Here is a 21,299-nt window from a genome sequence, read left to right as displayed (position 1 = left end):
CACTGCAGCGTGTAATCAACTCATCGTCCTTGCTTAATAGCTTCCTTCTTGCTTACGTCTATTTGCCATGTTTTGCTGGGAAGTTTTCCCTGTATATCTCGTGCGTCTCATGTCAACACCATCGGATAGTCCATTTAGAAGCTTCATAAAGGCAATTAAAACTGAGGCATACTTTATTCGTGTAGAAAGAATGGCGTAAACATCCCGTATTTTGATTTATCGCTAAGTAGTAATGTGCGCAACAACTGGCGCGCTGCCTTGACGGCTTCTATTTTTTCCTTAGGTAAACCAGCCAAACTATTGCGTTCCAAATACCATGGAAAAGACCACCGATATGCAGCCGTATGCTACAGATGCACCAGTTCCGCCGTATACTAATTTCGCGGGCCATTCTGCTGAGCACGGCTGATGGTTTCTGAGCGGCCCACCGCCCTCGGTACGGGGACCGCGGCGGTGCCGGTGAAGGGCGACAGAGCCCGGCCAGCAGACGGCCCAGAGCAGCGGCGGCACGGCCCCCTAACGCGCCCACAGACCCACGGCTGCAGAGCACGCGGCTGATAGCGAGCCCGGCCGAGACGCAGCCGCTCCTCAGTCCATACAGCGGATCGCCCAAATACTAAATACCACCGGCCCAGCGCTTCTCGGTAAAAGGTAGGCACAGGCACGGTGACTATAAATAGGCACAGGGATGTCGCCCGCCGGACACGTAGGCATATGCTAGGTGAGATTATATGGCTTTTTCATTGGAAGCCGTCTCATATGATCTTCCCTGGGATCGACCGGAAACTGTTGCTACGTGACGCAATACCTATATAGCGGCGCTGGTAACTGCGCCATTACCCACCGTACGGCTCACAAGACGAGCAGCTTGGAACAGATTATCGAAACCATATGACACACACATATATAACGCTCGTAGCTTAACGCAGTAAACTACGCAGTTGTGGCCTATCCCAAGTTTGTCACCACCAACAGACATTTGACTGCTTTGCTTGGAGGTGTGTCATCAGGCGGTATTGTAACGGTATGTGACTACACACTACACTCTGCACAGCAATAATCAGACACTTGATGGTTCAAATCAGAGTCGCTGGTGTAAAAATAAAGATCCGTTCCCCGAATACTGACACTGTAGCCCGCTTGCAGACAGCACCGCCGACTCTAAAAGCCAGTTTATAGTAGCCGTGACGTCACCGCTCGCATACCTGGGTACTACCGAAGCGTTTGGGGTCATCGGGTACGTTTCATAACGGCCGGTACGCTCATCTATGATGCATGGCTCTGGCTCAATTACAGTGTAATCGGACGTGCCTTGAGCTACTGGCTCAATTAGGGACAAACCGGTATGGGGACCATCAGCGGCAGAGGTCGAAAGAGACATCGCCCGGGTACGCATCGGATTGACGCAGATCCGGTCGTGGGGTTACCCTAGGGTTTTCCAAATGCCGCTGCGGTACCAGTCTCCACCCCATCTCGATCCTTCGATGAGGTGCGCACTGCGCAGTTGGCCCGTAGACAGTCCTGGCAGTTTCCGTTGGTTGACCGAGATCAGGTATAGCCGCTACACGGGCCACGCAGTGCGGCGGTGACGTCATGGCCCTTTCCATGACGCCGCGCGCGGCGCCCGGTGCCCGGCCGTCATATGGGCCCGCTGCCGGTGCCAGTATGCCGACCGCCTGCACCTGCGGCCGGCCGCCAATGTTCCCGGCGCATGACCGCGGTGGCAGCACCTGTCAAACCAACTCCAAAACCACGCAGGCCGGCCAGTTTCCGAGGCGGAGTTACTGCCAAGGCCGGGCCTGCAGAAACGCACCGCCATCGCTATTTTACCGACCGCTGGTTGTAAGTACGCTGGCCGCAGGCTCCCCTGCTGAACACCGTACAGCCGCCACCATGTCGAACGGCGGGTTCACAGCAGACAACGCTCTGCGACCCGGGAGTTTCCAACCCTGGCTACAAGCCCGATACCACGGGGCAAAGAGTCTCACAGGGCGAATGACTGAGAGTTCTTCGTGTCTTCGGTTTGTCCCTTATACGGGGGGTCGATTCCGTTTCAAGTTTATCCGTTTAAGCTGTATAAAATCACCGGGAGTCGAGGATAGTAGCTGGGATTGGGGAGAGCTACAATCCGGAAAGCAAATACGTATACGTGGGTTGCAAGTTATCAAGGCGTTAGACGCGCAACATGGCTGCAGCTCCGTTAGAAGGCCTTTTCATTATGAAGGCCTTGTAAACGATGGACGGAAGAATACGCGCTTAATGGCTGATAGAACATAATTTTGATAAAACCAAAAGCTGCTGCAGAAACTCAGCAGCAGCGAAGAAGCAAGTAAATCACTTTATTTCACCAATCTCCAATGCAAAGAAAGTTGTTTGATGAAGCTGCGAGAGTGCATTGTTTTGGTAATAGGTACAGTACCTAACAATATATCTCGCGCTCGCTTCGCATCGCGCTGGTCATAAAATGGTTAGGCATAAAATTTGACATTATTTTATTGGTACCCACGATAACGTTTGCCATTTAGCCACTGGCGGTCGACAAACTCTAGTGGCACAGAACATTTAGAAAAAAAGCCGTATCATCTCTTTTTTAAACGAACCATTGTTTCAGCATAGGCACTTTTTAATGTATGATCAGAATAAAAAAGTTGGCTTATCCATTCAGGTACGAACCGTTCGACATCAGACGTAGACAGATCAGTTTTGAGCGTTTGATGCCTGACTATACCGGGATGAAATGTAAGCTGAATCTTTGTTATGTAGGTATTTCATTGCCTCATTTTAACCCGGCAGGCGGTGGGCCTACCAGCCACCTTCCGCGCGGTGGGGGGGGGGCACTTTTTTGCCCCCCGTATCTCCGAAACTACTGGACGGATCCGGAAAATTCAAACGGCGTTCGATAGCCCTGTCAAATTTGTCGAGGGAAACCAAATTTCATTGACCTCGGGGTCACCGATGACGTCACAGGTCAGGTCAAAGATAAAATGTTTCACCGTTCACGGGGCTTCTAGGGAAAGCGCTATAACACCGAGTAAAACGCATTTTGTCGAAAATCAGTGATAAGGCGTCAGTTGTCTAGTACATATGTTGCTATTAGAGGTCACTGGTCATACCAGGTCAGGTCGCAAGTCAGGTCACCAAAGGTCACCAAGGGTCACCACATGAGCCCAACTTTACTAAGGTTATGCGATGCATGTTTTATGGCCAGTTTTTCATTTCCAACTCAATGGTGTTGGTTATAAGACCATCAGGTACGGTTTAGGTCACTTTCTGGTGGAGGTCAGGTCAAGGTCAGGTCAAAAAAGGTCAAATTTCAAAGTTGATGTTTTTGGATAAAATGGGTATCGATTCGATGCAGCTCGTCACGGGGAGTCTAATGGTGGTCTTTGTTTTGCGCTACGAGGTCTAGAATTGCTAAAAATTGAGTTTGAAAATTTGACGTCATCAATTTTGAACAGTTTTTTCGCTATAACTTGGCCAAAAAAAGAGGTATCGATCTCAAATTTGGTATGTAGATAGAAGGCGGTAGGGGCTATCACATATATTCCGGTTTTTTTCGAAATTCAAGAAACTTTTTGGATTTTTCGGCTATTATATTCAAAAAATCTATTTTTTTATTTTTGGGGGTCAAAATCCAAAAACTTCGAAAAACCGAAATAGCAGTTTTGTAGCCCTTTTAATTCCACACCTTTTATGTCTGAAACATTTTTCTGTATCTCTAAAGCTGTAGGCCTGACAGCTCTTCCCGCGAAACCTTTTTTTGGGTCGAAAATGGCAAAAATGACGTCACTCTGACGTCATTACCGGCCAACCTATCATAGCCTTTGGAAAATTTTTTGTCACCATGTGCGCTAGCTGCTCCCGGGAGGGTACTGAAAGTTTGGTGACGATCGGCGCAGCGGTTCTCGAGATATATCGAAAAAACTAAAGGGGGGGGCAAAAAAATGCCCCCCACCGCCTGGAAGGTTAAAATCGTCAGGCAGGACGGTGAAAACAACGTTTAATAAGTTATAATATTAAAGGAAATAGTTCACTTTTTACATGGGGTTTTGAACTGAAATAGCAGTCTTGTAGCTTGTGCTAAAACTAGCACAAATCATAAGCTTTTACGGCCCAACGATCACCCTAAGCAAAAATATTCAATTTCCTGTTCCAAAAAGAGTGTCTTACGCAGGAATGTGGTGTCTTAGAAAGGAATGCAGTCACATCATCGTCAGCCAATCAGCATGCTGCTTACAGCCAATGCAGCATGCTTAGGTTTGAACTACGCAAGGTGATTGGTCAACGCGTAATAAGCTTCCGCGTCAAAGCATCATTCTACATATAATATAGGTAGTTCTTCCTATATTAAAATATAGAAAATAACTGTTCTTATAGAAAGGGTTTATTTTATTTTCTGATCATTTTGAGGATAAAAAATCATAAATCCATAGCAAAATACTAATTTCAGAAAAGTGAACTATTTCCTTTAATGCTGCTGTCAGAACCATTCGAATATCGTTTACTCACAATACATCACTTAATTTGGATGTGTTCTTATAGTTAGTGAGATATTCTAAGGCTCCAAACAATGTCTGCAAGACCGAGTCTATGCAACCAAAAACATACAAACTCGACTTATACGACAACGAGGTTTGACAAAAAAGTTCCGGAATTGCAATTGTAATGCCCATCAGTATAAGGGACCCAGTGAAAAACAATGAATACCATTCTATTGTACATTGCACAACATTTCACCGATACTGTGTGGTAATATCGTTGTCCATTAGTTGGACACCATATCGTCCAAATATTTATCACCGTTGTACAGCCCTCTGCAAACTGCGTGGTAGGTATTCTTTTTTCGACAAAACCGAGAATAACGCGGATACTATGCTATCGGTCACTCCGAAATCGTAACAGCAAGACGTGCGAGACTCCGCACCTTAGATTGACATTACCATCGTACTCATTTTCCATCCAGTTTGGCAACAAAACCCAAAAGTTTAGATTTGCCCCGAAAACAAACTTTTGCATTTTGTTGCAACACAAGGCATATAGTTTTATTAGTGATAGACCCAATCGAAGGAGTGGAGCATGGCGCCTCTACTTGCAGTGAGTTCCGACCGACTGATAACATGATCTTTGAGTTATTACCGGTTTTGTCGAAAAAAGAATACCTACCACGCAGTCTGCTGAGGGCTGTACAATGTACATTGGTCTCCGTCTTATAGGCTGTTCCGTGTGCCCATACTTTTGACCTTGTCACAAAGCTGGTATGAATTAGAAGAATGGAGCAAGTGGTTAATGATAAGTAGTAGATTATGGAAGAAAATAAAACAGGATGCATCCAGCTGTTGCAAGAGCTCCGAGGCGACAATTCTATTTCAACTGTGTGGGAATGTGACTAAAGCACGTATTTCAAAATCGGCCAATTTGTAATGAAAGCTCAGCCGCCTTGGGAGAGGACGGCTTTTCAAGCCGGAGAGGAATGAAAACGATAAAGCGTGGGAGACAGCTGGTGTTAAATGATAAGTGAAGATAAGTGATGTGAATGATAGCAGATGAGCTTGACATGATAAGGGAATAAGTTTGCACCGCCTTGCTGCAGCAATTGGGGATGCAGAGAGTTGAGAGCTGCATGCGGTAGGGAATGGCTCCTCCATCCTGACAACGCGTTCTCGCACAAAGCATTTCATTGGAAACAATTTCTGATCAAGAGTCGGACCGCAGGACTCAAACGTCCATCCTATTAAAGCTCTTGCATCGTAGGACTTCTGACTTTTCCTTGACTAAAATGTCAGCTTTAGAGAACTCATTCTGTATCCCTACCTTAGATTAAGAACACCGTGACAAGAGCTATGGAAACCCTCGGGGAAAAGACCTTTGCCGACTAACTAAACCGACCTTTGGTCTTTGCCGACATTTGCCCTTCCGTGTTTAGCCGAAGCAAACGCAGAACTGCGTATACAATGTATGTTATATATTATACAAACTTCTTATCTTTTATATCATACACACTTGTATATTATACATATTTGGGAGAGGACTAATAAAAATGGGACCATGAGCCAATTCTTCGTATGTCTTTTAATTCTAAGTTTATAAGGTAATTCCCGGTGTTTTTTTTTTTTTTGTCACATCTCGTATAGGTACCATATGTATACCACGATTCACCCCATGAACATTGAGCGCGACCAAAGATGGCGACTGCTTGGTCAGATTCCTTCAATAAAACGGTCACTGCATTTGTGCACTACGGATGTCACGAATAGCGAACTTCTCAAGAAGCTCCCCACTTAACCAAGTGGTCGATGTCCTGATAAATTATGTTCTTGCAACCAGAATTATTTCAGAAGTTACGAATCTGGCACATACAAACTGCGCCAACCACGAGGAACTTACCGCCTAGTGAAGTAAAAAGAAAGAAAAAACCTAATTAGAGGCGCATTAGGCTGTCCCGCATTGTATTCTTGATCATAATGGATTTATGTTTATATGCAAGTCTTTGAAAACATTATTTTTCTAGTGGGCCATGCCAAGATGGATAATATGCCTACATAGTTCGTCTTTCTTTGCCAGACACGTGTCGTTCGGTAACAAGATTGAAAGCGGCCCACGCAGTGTTCGTGCTAAGCCTTCCTGACAATGGGTGCATCGTGTATGGACATTCGCAGTCTATGTCGATCTGTAGCCGAGTGCAGACGAATCGTTTGTTGGTGGAGAGGGGTTTCCTGTAGCTGTCGACCGCCGATAGTGTAGGCATATACAACTGCCTTTGTGACATTCCGGGCTCATTTAAGATCCGTGAGAGCGCATACTTGAGTTCCTTGCCTTTATATAGGACTTTCTAATGGATCAAGAGTACTTAACACCGAAGGAGTGACTGCACCATCATCCAGAAATGCACGTGACCTATATGGAGGGAAACAAATATGTAACTTAACAAGTAGAAAATTTGTCCCAAAAGTGACTGAACTATCGTGTTGCCTTTACAGCAGTCGCTCATGCTGCCACATTAAGCACAAACAAATCATACATGGGTGCAGTGTCCCATAATCGTCATGTAAACTTTGAAATAGATCTAGAATGCGCATATATCTGATTAAACAAATCAGAAAACACCATCTCATATTCATCTTTATAATAAGTTCTGATCTTTGTTTTACTTATACTTTCTATTGATCTTTACTTAATTGTATGATGAGGCTTATATGTCGTGCGAAACTATCAAAACGGCTTTGCTTCTTACCGTTAATTTATTCCAGAAGACTCCCTTGAGATAATTGCTGTCGATGAAAATGGCATTGCTGTCCATAATGAAACAGGGTATGCTAGACTCAGGATGTCCTGTTATCTTGAATTTTCCTGTACGCACTGTGTGTACGTACCTATTATCTGAAGGACAAACACTGATAGGGGGTGGAACACAGGGTCTGCGCGTCGGCTCACGTGTTTTCTGCGTGTTCGTCCCGAAATTAGCCGCGCCGAGAGCAGCGCATAGTTATATAGTCGCACAGTGCTTGTCAAACAGAGTTGGGTATATATTTAAAAACAGTACCAAGCGATTTCATGATGATGCATCTGTTCATTTCCTTTTGATATGTAAATATGAAAAATATTAAACAATAGATAGTATTACACTGAACTCCGAAATTAAACTGAAATTACTTCACTCCAATCGCAGGACATAGTGGTAAGATATAGCTGATAAGAATGAATGAAAATACCTAGTTAGGTCATCACTCATCAGTCATCATGCATGCTGTTCAGTGTTCAGCTCTCATGCTCTGTTCAAATGCTTATAACTGTTGGTGAAGTCTCGAAAGCAGCTTTCTGTATCTGCGTATGCACAAGCACCACTGCTTGTTTGAAGGTTACCAACCTTTATCAATCCTAAGCCACATAAAACATGCGATGCTTACAAGATACTAAGAATATCGTTTTTGAAGACCTGGCAATGAGGTTGCTGTTGCATTGCAATTGAAGCGCACTTTTCGTCCAGATTCGTCACATGACTGACGGATATCAGTCTTTGTTGTCAATCACAACAATCATTTTCATCACGGTGTCACAATGAATCACGCATTGTGCCGCTCTCAAATATCCTCCTTGGCCCTAAGATCGCTCCTAAATCATCGTCGTCGCATGTCACAGGACAGTTCACTGTGGTAAAGGCTCGAATTGTGAATATACATCAACGTTGACGTTCCAATTTTACATGCATTTTAGAATTCACGGATCGTTTGTGCAGTGGTATTGTTCCACACCAAGTACCTAACACAGGCCTATTTTTAGTTTTCGCTCTTCATTTTCTTGGTAAACGTCGTACTCGGCATATTCACTCCTCACATATAATCCTACTGCTGACATGCCGTAAAAATTTCCATTGCATATTGACCGACGGAATACAATCTCCATGGCCTCTTCGTTTCGTTTACCGTCGATTTTGTACACTCTGCTCCTCAAACGATGTCATGGGGGTGGCCGTTGGCGGTCGTTACTGAAGTCGTTACGGAACAGTCCCTGCAATTCCGGCGTCCCCTCCCCCTGCTGGCCGGCGCGGCCGCCTCTGTCACGTTACACCGCACGTGCACTGGGCCGGACGACGGCGAAATCGAACCGGCCACTGGCACCGAGCACCGCCGCCCATCTGAAGTTGGCCAACATACTTGCTCATATCATGCTTCAGTCAGATATGCGAGGAAAGCCTGTCGCCCGTTGCGCGTTGCACTGACGATCTGAGCGTTACGTCACAGCGTGACGTGGCCAGCGACACGACTTTGCCCGGGCGCCCGCTGTCCCGGGGCCGGACGGCCTCGGCGGGTCAGCGGTCGCGGTGGTTCGGTCGCATGTGCGTGTCCGGGCTCAATTGACTGATACATCATATGCACTCACCACCGGCATAACGTCTTCTTGGTGGTGAGGAACGAGCACAGAAGTAGAACTTGGAAGCGCGTCCTGACGAGAAAGCCTGCATAATTAGTTGAAAGACGGAACCGTTTAACTTCTTCTTACGCATCGTTTCCATCGGACCTAAGGTAATAGAAGCTTTGGAAATTTCGAAGTTAGAAAATGGTGTGGCATGACGTTATTTATTAGCAAATATTACCAGTAAAACGCCTTTTGGGCGACCAACGGAGCGAGCGAGAGGATGGGCCTTGCACGTGCGAAATTGCGAGGGGGTACCTCCAACTAACTTGTGCACTGCACCCTACTAACCGGTCTTTAGCGATGTGCCAAATTTCAGCGCAATCGGCCTAGCCGTTCTCGAGATCTGGAAGCGGCACACTGCACGTGCGCACGTGCAAGCGGGGTCCAAACTGACTTTTGCACGGCACCCTACTAACTGGTCCCCAACCGTGTACCAAATTTGAGCGCAATCGGCCCAGCCGTTCTCGAGATCTGGGAGCGCCCCCTGCACGTGCGCACGTGCTGTAGCACCCCAACCTTAACACATGCAGATGAATTATCTGATGGAGACCTAACTGTGTATCGAGTTTCAATTCAATCGGCCCGACCGTTGTGCCGTTATTGAGGTTGCAATTTTGGGGGTTCTTAAAAAATGTCCAACTTTACCACGCGCCACGTGCGGTGGTTGGCAAGAACGCATGGTGGCCATCACACCACAGAACTTTTACGTCCAAGTGACATTCAGTAAAGAAGACCGCTTGTCAATCGGATGTCCCGTTCCTAAGATATTAGCTTTTGAAGAGCGTCCCCACGGCCGGCCGGCCGCTCATACTCAGGATTTTCCCTTAAAGGAAATAGTTCACTTTTAACATGGGGTTTTGAGCTGGAATAGCAGTTTCGTAGCTTGAGCTGAGACTAGCACAAATCAGGAGCTTTTACGGCTCAACGATCACCCTAGACGAAGAAATTCCATTTCTCGTTCCGAAAAGAGTGCCTTGTAGAGGAATGCGTGCCTTGCACAGGAATGCAGCCACGTCATCGTCAGCCAATCAGCGTGCTGTTTACAGCCAATGCAGTATTCGTAGGTTTGAGCTACGCAATATGATTGGTCAATGCGTAATAAGCTTCCGCGTCAAACATTATTTTCCATAGAATATAGTTCGCCCTATATTAAAATAAAGAAAATAATTGTTTTTACAAAAAGGTTTTATTTTATTTCATGATTATTTTGAGCATAAAAAATCATAAATCAATAGCAAAATACTGATTTCAGGAAAGTGGACTGTTTCCTTTAATTCAGTATGAGACTCTGCTCGCTTCGCTCGCTCCGTAACAAAAAATCGACGGGTTTTGTTTAAACCTCGCCCACACATGCCATTTTCCCATCCTAGAACGCACATGGGGGGGGGGGGTGCCACACCCTCCGCGCCATTTCGTTCCTGTTGGAGATAGAGCTTAGCGGTAAGGACCAAAAAGATTCTTTGGGAAGAGACGAATCCAATGATACCCAGTTTTACCTTCTCAGGTCAGTCATTGACCTTCCAGGTCAGGTCAAACTAAAAAATGTTGCTGTTTTGGGTCACCGTTGGATATCAAGTGCGCTGCTTATCATATACCGATGACGATGCCGCTTTCTGGTGCCAAGCCAGCTAGAACCTCTTTGTCACTATACCCGACCAGGTTTTTGCTGCTGAGGTCATTTCAGATCAAGTAAGGTCAAGGTCAATTATATGTGTTTGTATGTCTGTGTGTGTCTGTGTGTGCACTGATGTGTGCACCGATTGTTTATGTGTCCATATTACATGAAATCATGATCTGAGAAGCTTTTACCAAAAATGCAGTCAAAAAACTTCACAAAAAGTAAATTCCGCTTGCCTAAAACGCAATTATCTTAGATGACCTAGGTTGACCTTGACCTTGACATCTGTACATCGTCGAAAAACATGTTCCATGATAGGTGAGAGGTAAGACTGGCAAAAAAGGCCGAAATCAAGGTGTCAAAAGCTCACAAGGCCCATAGCCAACGCAAGATGTTGAGAATTGGCCATTTGGGTCATGACATGACCTGAAAAACAAGATCATATCTCCGAAACCAAAAACCACAGAAACTTGAAATTTTCAGTGGACATCAAGAAAGGATAGAGGAGCAGCTATAAGAAAAATCAGCCTTCTAGCTCTTAAAATGTTGAGTGCAGAGCAGAAAGACTACCGGGGGGCAACCACCCCCCCCCCCATGTGCGGGCGAGGGTTAAAAACAAATCAAAGAAGACGTATTCTCGATTTTTAACAAGGAGCTATAAGAAGCTTTACGTATAGAAGCTGTTTATAGAAGCTTTATGTATGAGCTTCGCAACGCTTAGGAAATAATTCACACACAAAAGATGGAAGAATAGTCCCTGCCTCCTCCAGAAACGGTGCTGGTTCAACGCGTTGTTATGCCTCCTCTCATAAACGTGTTGTGTTGCTTTGTAGGTATGAATATGCTGTAGGTCCCGCAAAAAAGGAAATTTTACCAACTCTTCATTACATTATATTCATAGACAATGGTGGTGGTGGTTGCACACCGATGCGACTTATTTCCACTGTACGTTTACCTACATCTGTATGTATAGCGAAGGTGTAAGGGAATAATGGTCTTCCCTGATGTGATCCTCTAACTCTTGTCCTGGTGACAGTGGTGGTGGTGGTGCCAGGGGAAGGCGCTTTTCGAGAGGATGCTCTCCAGCCTTTTTCGTGTATAAAGAAAACCACGCTGTGGATCTTTGCAAAAATTGGTATAGCTTATCATAAACTAATTTCGTAACGTGAATAAATTTTTTGACCCATATCACATAAAGTATACGGCCACCAAGTCAAGTTAGGTAGCCACATCTAAAAAAATGTGTACCTTCATGTCATCCCTGTAGTTAATCTCTAAGAAGTTTGAAACTTTGTATATTACATGAGGGTATCATAGCCATGGCTTCGTATGTCTCCGTTTTTTTTTTGTTATTTGTGACAGGTCGGCAAGTTGTTTCTAGGTGCCTTATGTGATTTATATCTGTACAGGACTGCCCCCGAAATTCATCGTGCATTTGGAAAAAAACGGAGCAAACTTAGGACAACTGTTTAAGGGGGTCTTACCAAATTCATGTGACCTGACATGACTGTGATATCGTACATTTATGGCATGAACACGATTTGTGTTGTACGCACTCGAAGGCAATGCATGTTTAAGCAAAAAAAAAAGTTTCTATTACTTTATTTACAAAAAAAAGCCGCATACAGGTAAAATCAATTGAAGATTGGTCCTTATTTATACAATTGCTGGTGATCTGTTACAGAAATTTCTTAGGCTGGGTTGACATCAAATGAGTTTTTAGCACCCCTCCGCTTGGCCTGGGAACCTTGAGCTATGTTCCAAGTTCCAACGCCCATGCACACAGCATGGCGTGGAAAGCCAGGACCGTATGGGGCGCGCGCATTATGCATCTTATTATTGCAATGACAAGCTGCTGTGATGCCCTGTGGTTTTATGTGATGACTTGATTACCACTGGATTCTAGACTAGAAGAATAAATTTAAAGGGACCCTCCCACCTTAACATTAGTTTTGAGTTGAGATAGCCAAGTTTGCGGCCAGGCTCAGAAACCACCATTTATCCTGGTCGCAACCCCCGCAGCTTTATGGTGTTCAAGAAATTTCTTCCCTTTACTTGCAGGGTGGGACCAGCGTGGTCCCTATCTCTTAACCATTACGGGAATCTGATGACGTCATCAGGCTTTCGAACGTCCGTCATTAAGTTTGACTAAAACGTTTTGTAGCACGCGTGGTATATGCTGCTTTGCGCGCAACAAATGCCGCACTTTCAAATAAAGTCGCTAGGAACAGCGGAGATCCCAAAAAGTAAACAAAAGTAAAAGTCTAATATCTTGAAAACCGGTGAATAATTTTCGATGAAATTTGGTAGATATTCGTTTTTGCTCTTTCTGAACCGAGCGACATCACTTTCATGCCAATTCATTAACTTTTTTGAAGGTGGGAGGGTCCCTTTAACAACAGCAGCGTTTTGAGATGTCAGTGCAGTGGTCGCTTTTCAGACAGCACTGTCGTTCGTGCATTGCATTAGCACTAACAGCGACAAGCAACTTTATATGGTGCAGACACACGCAATTCCACTTGTGTTGACCAAGTTCCTTGCAGAGACAGCGGATGATGTCACAATGGGTGACCGGTGTAAGGCTCTGTACCTATGTATGTGTGGCCTCTGTGGCCATACTCTACAAATGCATTTTAAACCAAACATATCTATTTTGTCGCGCTCAGTCCACTGTGGTTGAAACGGGACAAAAAGAAAATGCAAATGAGATAAACCTAACATTCATGCATAACTACCCACTAAAAACCTGTCAATGCTCACTCGGCAAGCATGGGCATTGGACAGTCTATAAGTCACCAGGGCTGTTCGACTCTTATAGGGGTGATTCAACCCGAACTGAATGAATCAATCACCTCGGGGTCACGGGGTCAAACGGCGCAGAACAGCATTTAATATGCGTTGACATAAGCCCACATCAGAGCACTTATCCAAGAAATAGTACAACATTCAGCACTACTGTCCTACTTTACTCCCACCCTTCCATCCAGACCCCCCCCCCCTCCCGTTTCCCCACGCTCGTCCGGCGGCTGTTCGGCCCGCTGCTCCGGTGCCATGCAGGCCCAGCTTTTACACCCGATACGGGGGGCGCAGTGTATGGGACCGCTGCCACAGCGGCTGTCCCTCGTATCCGCTGTGGTATCTGGCGCCCACTGAGGGGCGACGGTCGGCAGAGGCGGCGCGGGAGGGACGGATCGGGCCTTGCAACTGAGGCGATCCCCCGCCGCCAGCCGGCGCCGCCGTCGGGCCGTCACGTTGCACCGCACGTGTGCAGCGCGGTGGCGGCGAAATCGAACCGAGCCGCGCCGGCATTGACCGACTCGGCCGCCGCCGCGCCGCTGCGCACCCCTTGTGCAACTTTGGCAATGAAATAATGAAAAAGAAATAATAACGGAAAAGCGTAGAACGTTCCAAGATTTGCGATGGTCGTATTGCGTACCTTATATACTAGACGACGCCATGGTGTGTCTGATACTGATCAAGAGGGGATCGAGAAAATCTGTCTTTTCCAAGCTCTTTTAAACTGGAAACGAAATGGCGCCGCAGTGCCGCCATTTGCGTAGCACCTGATAAATATATAATTAGCCAGGCCCGTATCGTGTTGATGGTCGGTGCAAACCACTAACTGCGCTTAAAAACATGACGAGTGCTTGGAGGGGTGGTGGTCCAATTGCTCCAGCTCCTAGGCAACAAGGCACCGACAACACGTACGGCTTCCAAGGTTCCCCACTTTTCAAGCGAAAATTTTTAGCCATTCATATATTTTTGGAGAGGGGATAGTTATGTTAACAATACTAACTTTAACTCATGGTTCTTGCTTACGATATCTCAAAATTTATTTTGCGGTCGTAAAAATATAATGTCTAGTCAACATAAAAAAGTTAACTCAATCGAATTATTTAAGCATTATAAAAATTTTACGCTATCCCTGTCACCTGCCTTGTGAAAGGCAGCGGTCCCTACACCGACATGTGAAAAGGATTTTCTCATATTTTGGCTATAGTTTCGGCATTGTAGTAGAAATTAGCATGAATATTGTATGCCAATCAACATTAAGCTTAGTACCTAGTTACTCTACCTGAGGCCATGCTTGACATCGACATTTTTCAAACTATAAGTACCAAAATCACTTGAAGGGACAAAAAAATGGGTTATGCCTACAATTTTCGTCGCTCTGCGACTGTGTTCCGAAGTTATTCACAAAAACTGATTTCTTTTTGTTCTGAGGTAAGCGGTGGATCTGATACCTGATGCTATATGATGCTAACCAACGGCTTCCTGTCGCTAAGAACAGCACAGTCTTTTTCTGCGAAGCTCTCACTCAACTAGGGACAAACGCGAGAAGCTTGTGCCCCTTAGTGCCGTCCAATGATGCGAAGGTCTAAACCCACCGACGTTTAAAATGGCACCACATCGTTTTGAGAGCCAGGACAGACGTATACATAGAAGTCATAGAAGAAAGACATAGAAGTCATAGCCAAAGTCATAAGTCATAGAAAGATCTCAACCGACTATAGCCTATTGTGGGCAAGGAGACGAGAAACGCCCACAGGCGAATATTTGCGACATTGGCTCAATCAAGGAGGAGGCTGATCCACTGGAATTGGACCGTACGTTTCACGGATCATGGCGGGGAAACGTTTTCAGCTTTCATTCCCTCTCCCATTCTGCTACGTAGCAACTATTGACAAAGAGCGTCAACATGTCAAAAGTCATTGTAGAATTAATTGAGTCATTTGGTAGGACACGCCAAAGGTCACTTTACACAAGTGCGTCATGACTAAATTTGCCCTATTCGATATTCTTGACAAAGTTCGCAAAAGGTCATGATCTAGATACAGCGCATCACTCACTTTTTTGCGAATTACCCTCAAATTCGACCTAAGTTCATAAGCTGTTAAAACGATGACAATGTTGAACAAAATAACTCAATCGCAAAGTATAGTCAAAGGGAATGCATTAGCCTTTTAACATGGATTCCGGACAAAGATAGCAATTTAGCAGTGGCTGGTGGTTCGGTTATGTTCGTTCTATCCCTTAATCATTAAAGTAAGGAAAACAGTCTTTGAAGCATGGAGTGGCTTTAATTACTTTTGGAGTGGCTTTAATTCAAAGTGAGTGTTATTTCAATGGATTTTCAATGAGACTTCGTGACCCGACATAAAGATAGAAATATTAAATAAAATACGAGGGGGAGTGGACAAATCTTCGCTATTCCTAGGACACACAAAAAAAACGTGTCAGCGGCTTATTCAGTCCCTTTTCGGTCTGTAAGGCCCTTTGAAAGACAAGACTATATTTTTACAAACATGCATCCGTATGTCTTCTCTGTTTAGGAACAGGGCGTCCCATCCCGTCTGACTCGAGATTGGTGCTGTTGATACATCGGAATTCCAGGTGTCACTTATCGGCGCCACAACTTATCCTAGCTCGTTCACAATTATAACTCTCTAATAACTGGAACGATTGCGCTGAAACATGGTCTATCGGTGGATACCAGCCGAGAAATGCGTTTCCACATACATATCACAGTTGGGGTGCTTCTGCAATGCCTTTGAACATTTCAAGAACGGCTGGGTCGTTTGCACAGATAGCTGGCGCTTTGCTAAAGATCAACCGTCACAACTCAGAGAAGTGATCTTTCCTTACCTACGCGTACGAAAGTGCAGGGCTCGCATCCAAGGTCCACTGTTCAAGGTCCTTTATTGCCAAAAGCATCATGCTGCTGAGTGCTGACGCACAAAGTTTGGAATGAGATAAAGAAAGGCGATGTATTTATGCTAAGACATGTTTCCATTCAGCGCAGTGACGTGTCACATCATTCGAAAGGCATTTGATGGATATTTACTCGTCAGAAGCGAACTCGTCCCATTCATTCTACACTCAGAGTATGAGTTCGAAATGGTCACACCGTGCAGCTGCTCGGCTCGGGGCTGGGGAGACCGGGGCAAAACGGCCACCCGGGCAAAGTGGCCACCCCGTATTTTAGCCATTCACAACAGGTGTCTTCTCCAGTTATTGGTTGCCAATCGGCCGTTGGAATGAGCCACACCGGGGTTTCCGGCCCGTCGCTATTGCTCTGTGATACACGGAAAAAGTATTTCTTCTCAAGTGTCTTACTATTTTTTTTTAAATGCTATTTTATTCCATTGCTGTTTGAAATTTTATTGAAGCGTTCTTGTTCATGCATTGTGTGGTTACCGTACATGTCTTCTACCAATTTTAATGCTTTTTGCCCCACTAATAACTAGCTGAGCTGGAATATTTTTGTTCTGGACGGTATGCGCGGGGCAAAGTGGACGGGGCATAGTGGTCAGCCCCCAATTGGCCATACATTGTTTTCATTTAGATAACAAACGTTATTGATATTTTAATGTATCGCCATGCGCATATTTCGGCCACTTTTCGGTTACATGAGTTACCAAAAAATTACAATGCACTGTTTTTCATGAATGTCCTTGCATTGTTTAGCTACAGGTGGGAAGATGACAAAATAAACATCCATCCTCGTTTAAAACTTATTACCATGAACAACTCTAGTCGTGCATGAAGCAACTACTCAATATTTCTCATGTCGGGGCTCGGTGTTTCTCATGTTTCTCATTTAGCCCCCGGTGTCCACTTTGCCCCGGGGGTTGGGGCAAAGTGACCAAAATGCATAGGTGTAAAGTTTCGCCAATATCTCCTACTTATACGTGAACGCCTTTAGAAATGAGAGGAAGTTGAAATGAAAGGCAATCTAAAAGGGATGAAGTTGACATAGGAAGAATATTTCCAAGTTTGAAAATGAAGCATCGGTATGCGAAGACCTGGAGGCTGGAGTTCGTCCACCCGGAGCCCGTCCGCACCAAAAGCCACTGCATGGTCTTCGGCGCCGAGCTTCTATCCGAAGTGCCAAGATGGAGCCTGTCGGGCCAGCAGCTCTCCACCCGCCAGCAGTCCGAGCACCTCGGTGTCGTACTGGATGGGAGTTTATCTGCGGCGCCACACGTCCAGCACCGCGCGTCTCGAGCTCGTGCCAGCCTGTACGGTCTCGCGCCTGCTGGTATGCTGACGTCCGGCCTCTGCCCAGCCGACAAGTGCTTCTTGTGGAAGACTATCATTCAACCGGCGCTCACATATGGCTGCGTGGCCGCCCCGCTCAATGCAAGGGACATGACGATCCTCTGCTCCGCTCAAGCGACTTCCATCAAGGTGGTTCTTGGCCTGCCTCGCTCCGCCCACCATTCGGCGCTTCTCGCTGCTGCCGGCATCCAACCAGCACATGAACTGCTGCGGGCAGCGTGTTTCCGCACTTTGAAAGATGCGATGCGCTCAGAGCACCGGCTGCAGCAGGCGCTGCTGTCAGGAATCACCAAGCTGGCTATGTGCCCGACTGAGCTAGTGGGCTCATTACTGATACAGCTTCATGAGATGTGTGACTGCAACCTTTCTGCACTCCTCGGGGTGGCAGCAGGGCGGCCGTGCAGCGACCGTATCTACCCCCAACGGGCTCCCGATGGCCTAGCTGACTCGCTTGCCTTCCTGATGAGTCGCCGGGACCAAGTATCTCGCCGCCTGCTCCGGCTATTGACATGCCCGGAGCGGGAGTGAGTGTCGCCTGCGACATCAATGTGTGGCCCCTGCTCACCCACTGTCATGCTTTGTGTGATGTTTTGTGTGTGCCTTTTTTTTTCTTACTTTCTTGCCAACTTTGGTGCCTAATAAACTATGATGATGATGATGATAGGTACAAACAAACATTACATAGGATGGCCGCTTTGCCTCGATCTCCCCCTAATTCGCCGTATAGCTGCTCCTCGCTGATGGTGCTGCTAAGTTTCTTAGCTATATGCTCCACCTATCTTTGGGAATGGGTCAAGTGGTGCTCAGGGCACTAAAGAGTCGAGTCGTGGTGCTATTCCAGTGATTTTTAGCAAAGTAATAAGCTGATCAGTTCAGGAAAGCACATGGAGCGAAGGCGAGGGCCTGGGAGAACATCGTAAGTAAACAGTGCTTGCCCGTTTGTAGTTCTCTGGCTTGAAGGAGTGATTGACGGAGCGACACACTTCAGGGTGCTCAAGGCTGTCTTATCACACCCACCATACCTAGCTGTGCATTGTGCAACCCTAAGAGGATATGGGTAAGACTGAAAGGGCCTTACCCAATAGAAGATCGACGAGAACAAAGGGTTACACCACGGTTCACTGGTACACCATGCTATATCATGTTCCGCTATCCTAATATTCGCTAGCATATCTACCGAGCTAAAGAAAATAGGTGATGACATTGCAGAGGCGCAACAGAGATGGAGGCGAATCTATAAAGGCTTTCAACAAAGACTCCCCACCATGATTTTCCATATAGTCCCTATTCCTGCAGGTCAGGCAATGTTCAGCATCACACATCTGGGACTAGAAAAATAAATACGAGCAACGGTTCGACCAAAGATTACTACTGATCAAAGGCACTTCTATACTCGAGGCCAAACAGGGCTGAAGGGCAAGAGCAGGTGAAGTGAAGGGCAAGGTCAAAGGCCACGTGACCTGACCTTGATCTTCACCACATCAAAATCTTCCTGTCCTTTGAAAGAGCATAAGGCCAAGGTCGGGATACGAGCTTTGCTTTTTTGCTCATTTGATTAGGACTTCTTTTCGACAGCATCCATAGATAGGTATCGAACTTCAAGGTTTTGACTTGAAAAGACATCTTTTTGGGCAGGCTATGTGATGAATCAGGCTATGCGATAATATAGAATTAGTTTTGGAGTTATACATGTGATTTTAAACATTCCATGAGGAGCAAAAAGGCTTTTTCTAACAATTTGCCATAGCTGAGTCTGAATAAACGGTTGCATCGTCTTTCCTCGGGTACCTATATAGCAGCAGTCTTCCTTCATGATCTATCTAGCTGTGTATTTACGTTTCAAAGCTTTTGGGGTGACTCAGACCAGACCCAATGAACAGGAAAAGCACCCCCTCAACATCCCCACATTGCCATTATTCACCACCAGCGCTTGGTCAAACGATTTGCGGAGCTACACTTAGCTGAACAAGGGGAACGAAGCCGTGTCTTTAAGCCTGGATACTGAACGTTCTGTCAACGTTGTGATCAATGGTGACTATCCTATCGTAACCATTCTTTGCTGTTAGGAGGAACATTCAGCAGCGGCGAAACACCTTCAATTAAGGGGGCACTGCCGACTTTTGGTCTCATTCTTTCCATGCAACGCCCATAGGGCATGTTAAAATGCCAAAATCAAAGGGGGGCACAGTGCCCCGGTGCCCTCCCCGTTCCGCCGCCTATGGGAACATTACATGGAATAGAGAGCAAAGGTAACTCGGTGGCACCATATTTTTTTTCAAATACCTAATCGTTCTTAAGATTTATGGCTAGAAATACTTTTGGTACGCATAGATAACAACCAATATAAAACCAACTAAACCCGGTTTGGTGCAGTTTGAGCCGCAAGCATTCATAAGCGGCGGAACAAGGGAGCACCGGGGCACCGTGCCCCCTTTGATTTTGACATTTTAACATAAGCCCTATGGGCGTTGCAAGGAAAGAATGGGACCAAAAGTCGGCAGTGCCCCCTTAATTAAAGGTATTCCGCCGCCACTGCAGGCATTTACGTTTCCCTCCCAGCGACGTTCCATGGATTTGGTTCCCTTCTGGCGTTTACATACATGTGCACTCTGAGTGTTGACACATAACGCACCTCACATGGCGGTGTTCATATATTTCCCAGCCGCTGTCTGCGCGGACACTGAGGTGTTAGCCACTCCTTCATCGACTGACCTCTCAACAACCGCACCCACGTGCTGTTCAGTTCACAGGCCCACAGACCCCCACCCGCACCGTTCACACTCACAGCCGGCACAACAGTATATTGTCCGCATATCTTAGCTGGTGAGATAGGCAAACACTACTTGGCTCGCGTTATCTACACCCCCAGTTCACACACGTGGTAGTCGGTGTCGCCGACACCGACAGGCAGGGGGCGCCGAGCGCTGTGCCGTTTGAGCACGGTACGTACCAGAGGGCGGTGCCGGACAGACGATGGTGTTCTCCGCGGGACGGACTCCAAATGCCGCCAACCCTCCCGGCCACCAGCGGACTCGACTGTCCGTTCTCAGTCACGTTGCACGACACCACTAGCACGGCGAAATCGGCCTGGAGCCGGGCCCCGGCACAGAACTGAGCTGGTCGGGCCCGGCGCGGCGCGCGCGGACGGCCGACGGGCGCAGTGCTGCCGCCCGGTGGCCACCGGCCGACGACGGACATTGGCCGGCCGCGCCGCCGGCACCCGCCCCCCAGCGCTGACAGGTGCTGCCGGCTCGCCATGCGCTGCGACCGCCCCGCCGGCCATACACACGCATTAGTCATTACCGCATATGGGTGTATAAGCGGTTTCACAAAATGGCCATCTTTGGGCCGTCCGATGCACGACTTTATGACCAGCTGTCCGCCCGAACGTCGTTCAAATCAAGCAGCCATTTGATCAAAGATTCCCGAAAAAAAGAACGAAATTCCCATGGAATGAAATTATTAACCTATAAAGCTGGAACTCAAACTGGAATTGTAATCCCACAGAGCCTGTCTCAACGCCGAGCAGTCAAAATGGCCGACGACTCAGCGCTCGCTGGTTCGACCAATCATTCGCCATTAACTTTGGCAGGTACAGCACTGGTCTCACTGCGCGTCAGACATTCGTATCCGACAAACCGAGAAGAGCTCGAAGGCCGCGCTAACATTCACTCGGAATTCGGAAATAAAAGAACAAAGACGCGAG

At 46.6% G+C, this 21,299-nt stretch overlaps 1 protein-coding gene across 2 annotated transcripts in view; it reads right to left on the bottom strand.

The window, feature by feature from the left end:
• Positions 1 to 20,789, bottom strand: part of LOC122370372 (hepatic leukemia factor-like) — a 60,806-nt gene extending 40,017 nt beyond the window's left edge. Inside the window, exon 1 of one of the 2 annotated variants that reach the window (XM_043345913.1) lies at positions 20,544 to 20,789. The gene's annotated coding sequence lies outside the window, so the exon portion shown is untranslated. The remainder of the gene's footprint in view (positions 1 to 20,543) is intronic. The other variant, XM_043345914.1, reaches the window with a different exon arrangement.
• Between the last annotated feature and the right edge of the window lie 510 nt (positions 20,790 to 21,299).

Source organism: Amphibalanus amphitrite, unplaced genomic scaffold, assembly GCF_019059575.1.
Source record: "Amphibalanus amphitrite isolate SeventyFive unplaced genomic scaffold, NRLGWU_Aamphi_draft 001127F_arrow, whole genome shotgun sequence".
Classification (NCBI taxonomy): domain Eukaryota; kingdom Metazoa; phylum Arthropoda; class Thecostraca; order Balanomorpha; family Balanidae; genus Amphibalanus; species Amphibalanus amphitrite.
This window is presented reverse-complemented; position numbering and strand designations above follow the sequence as displayed.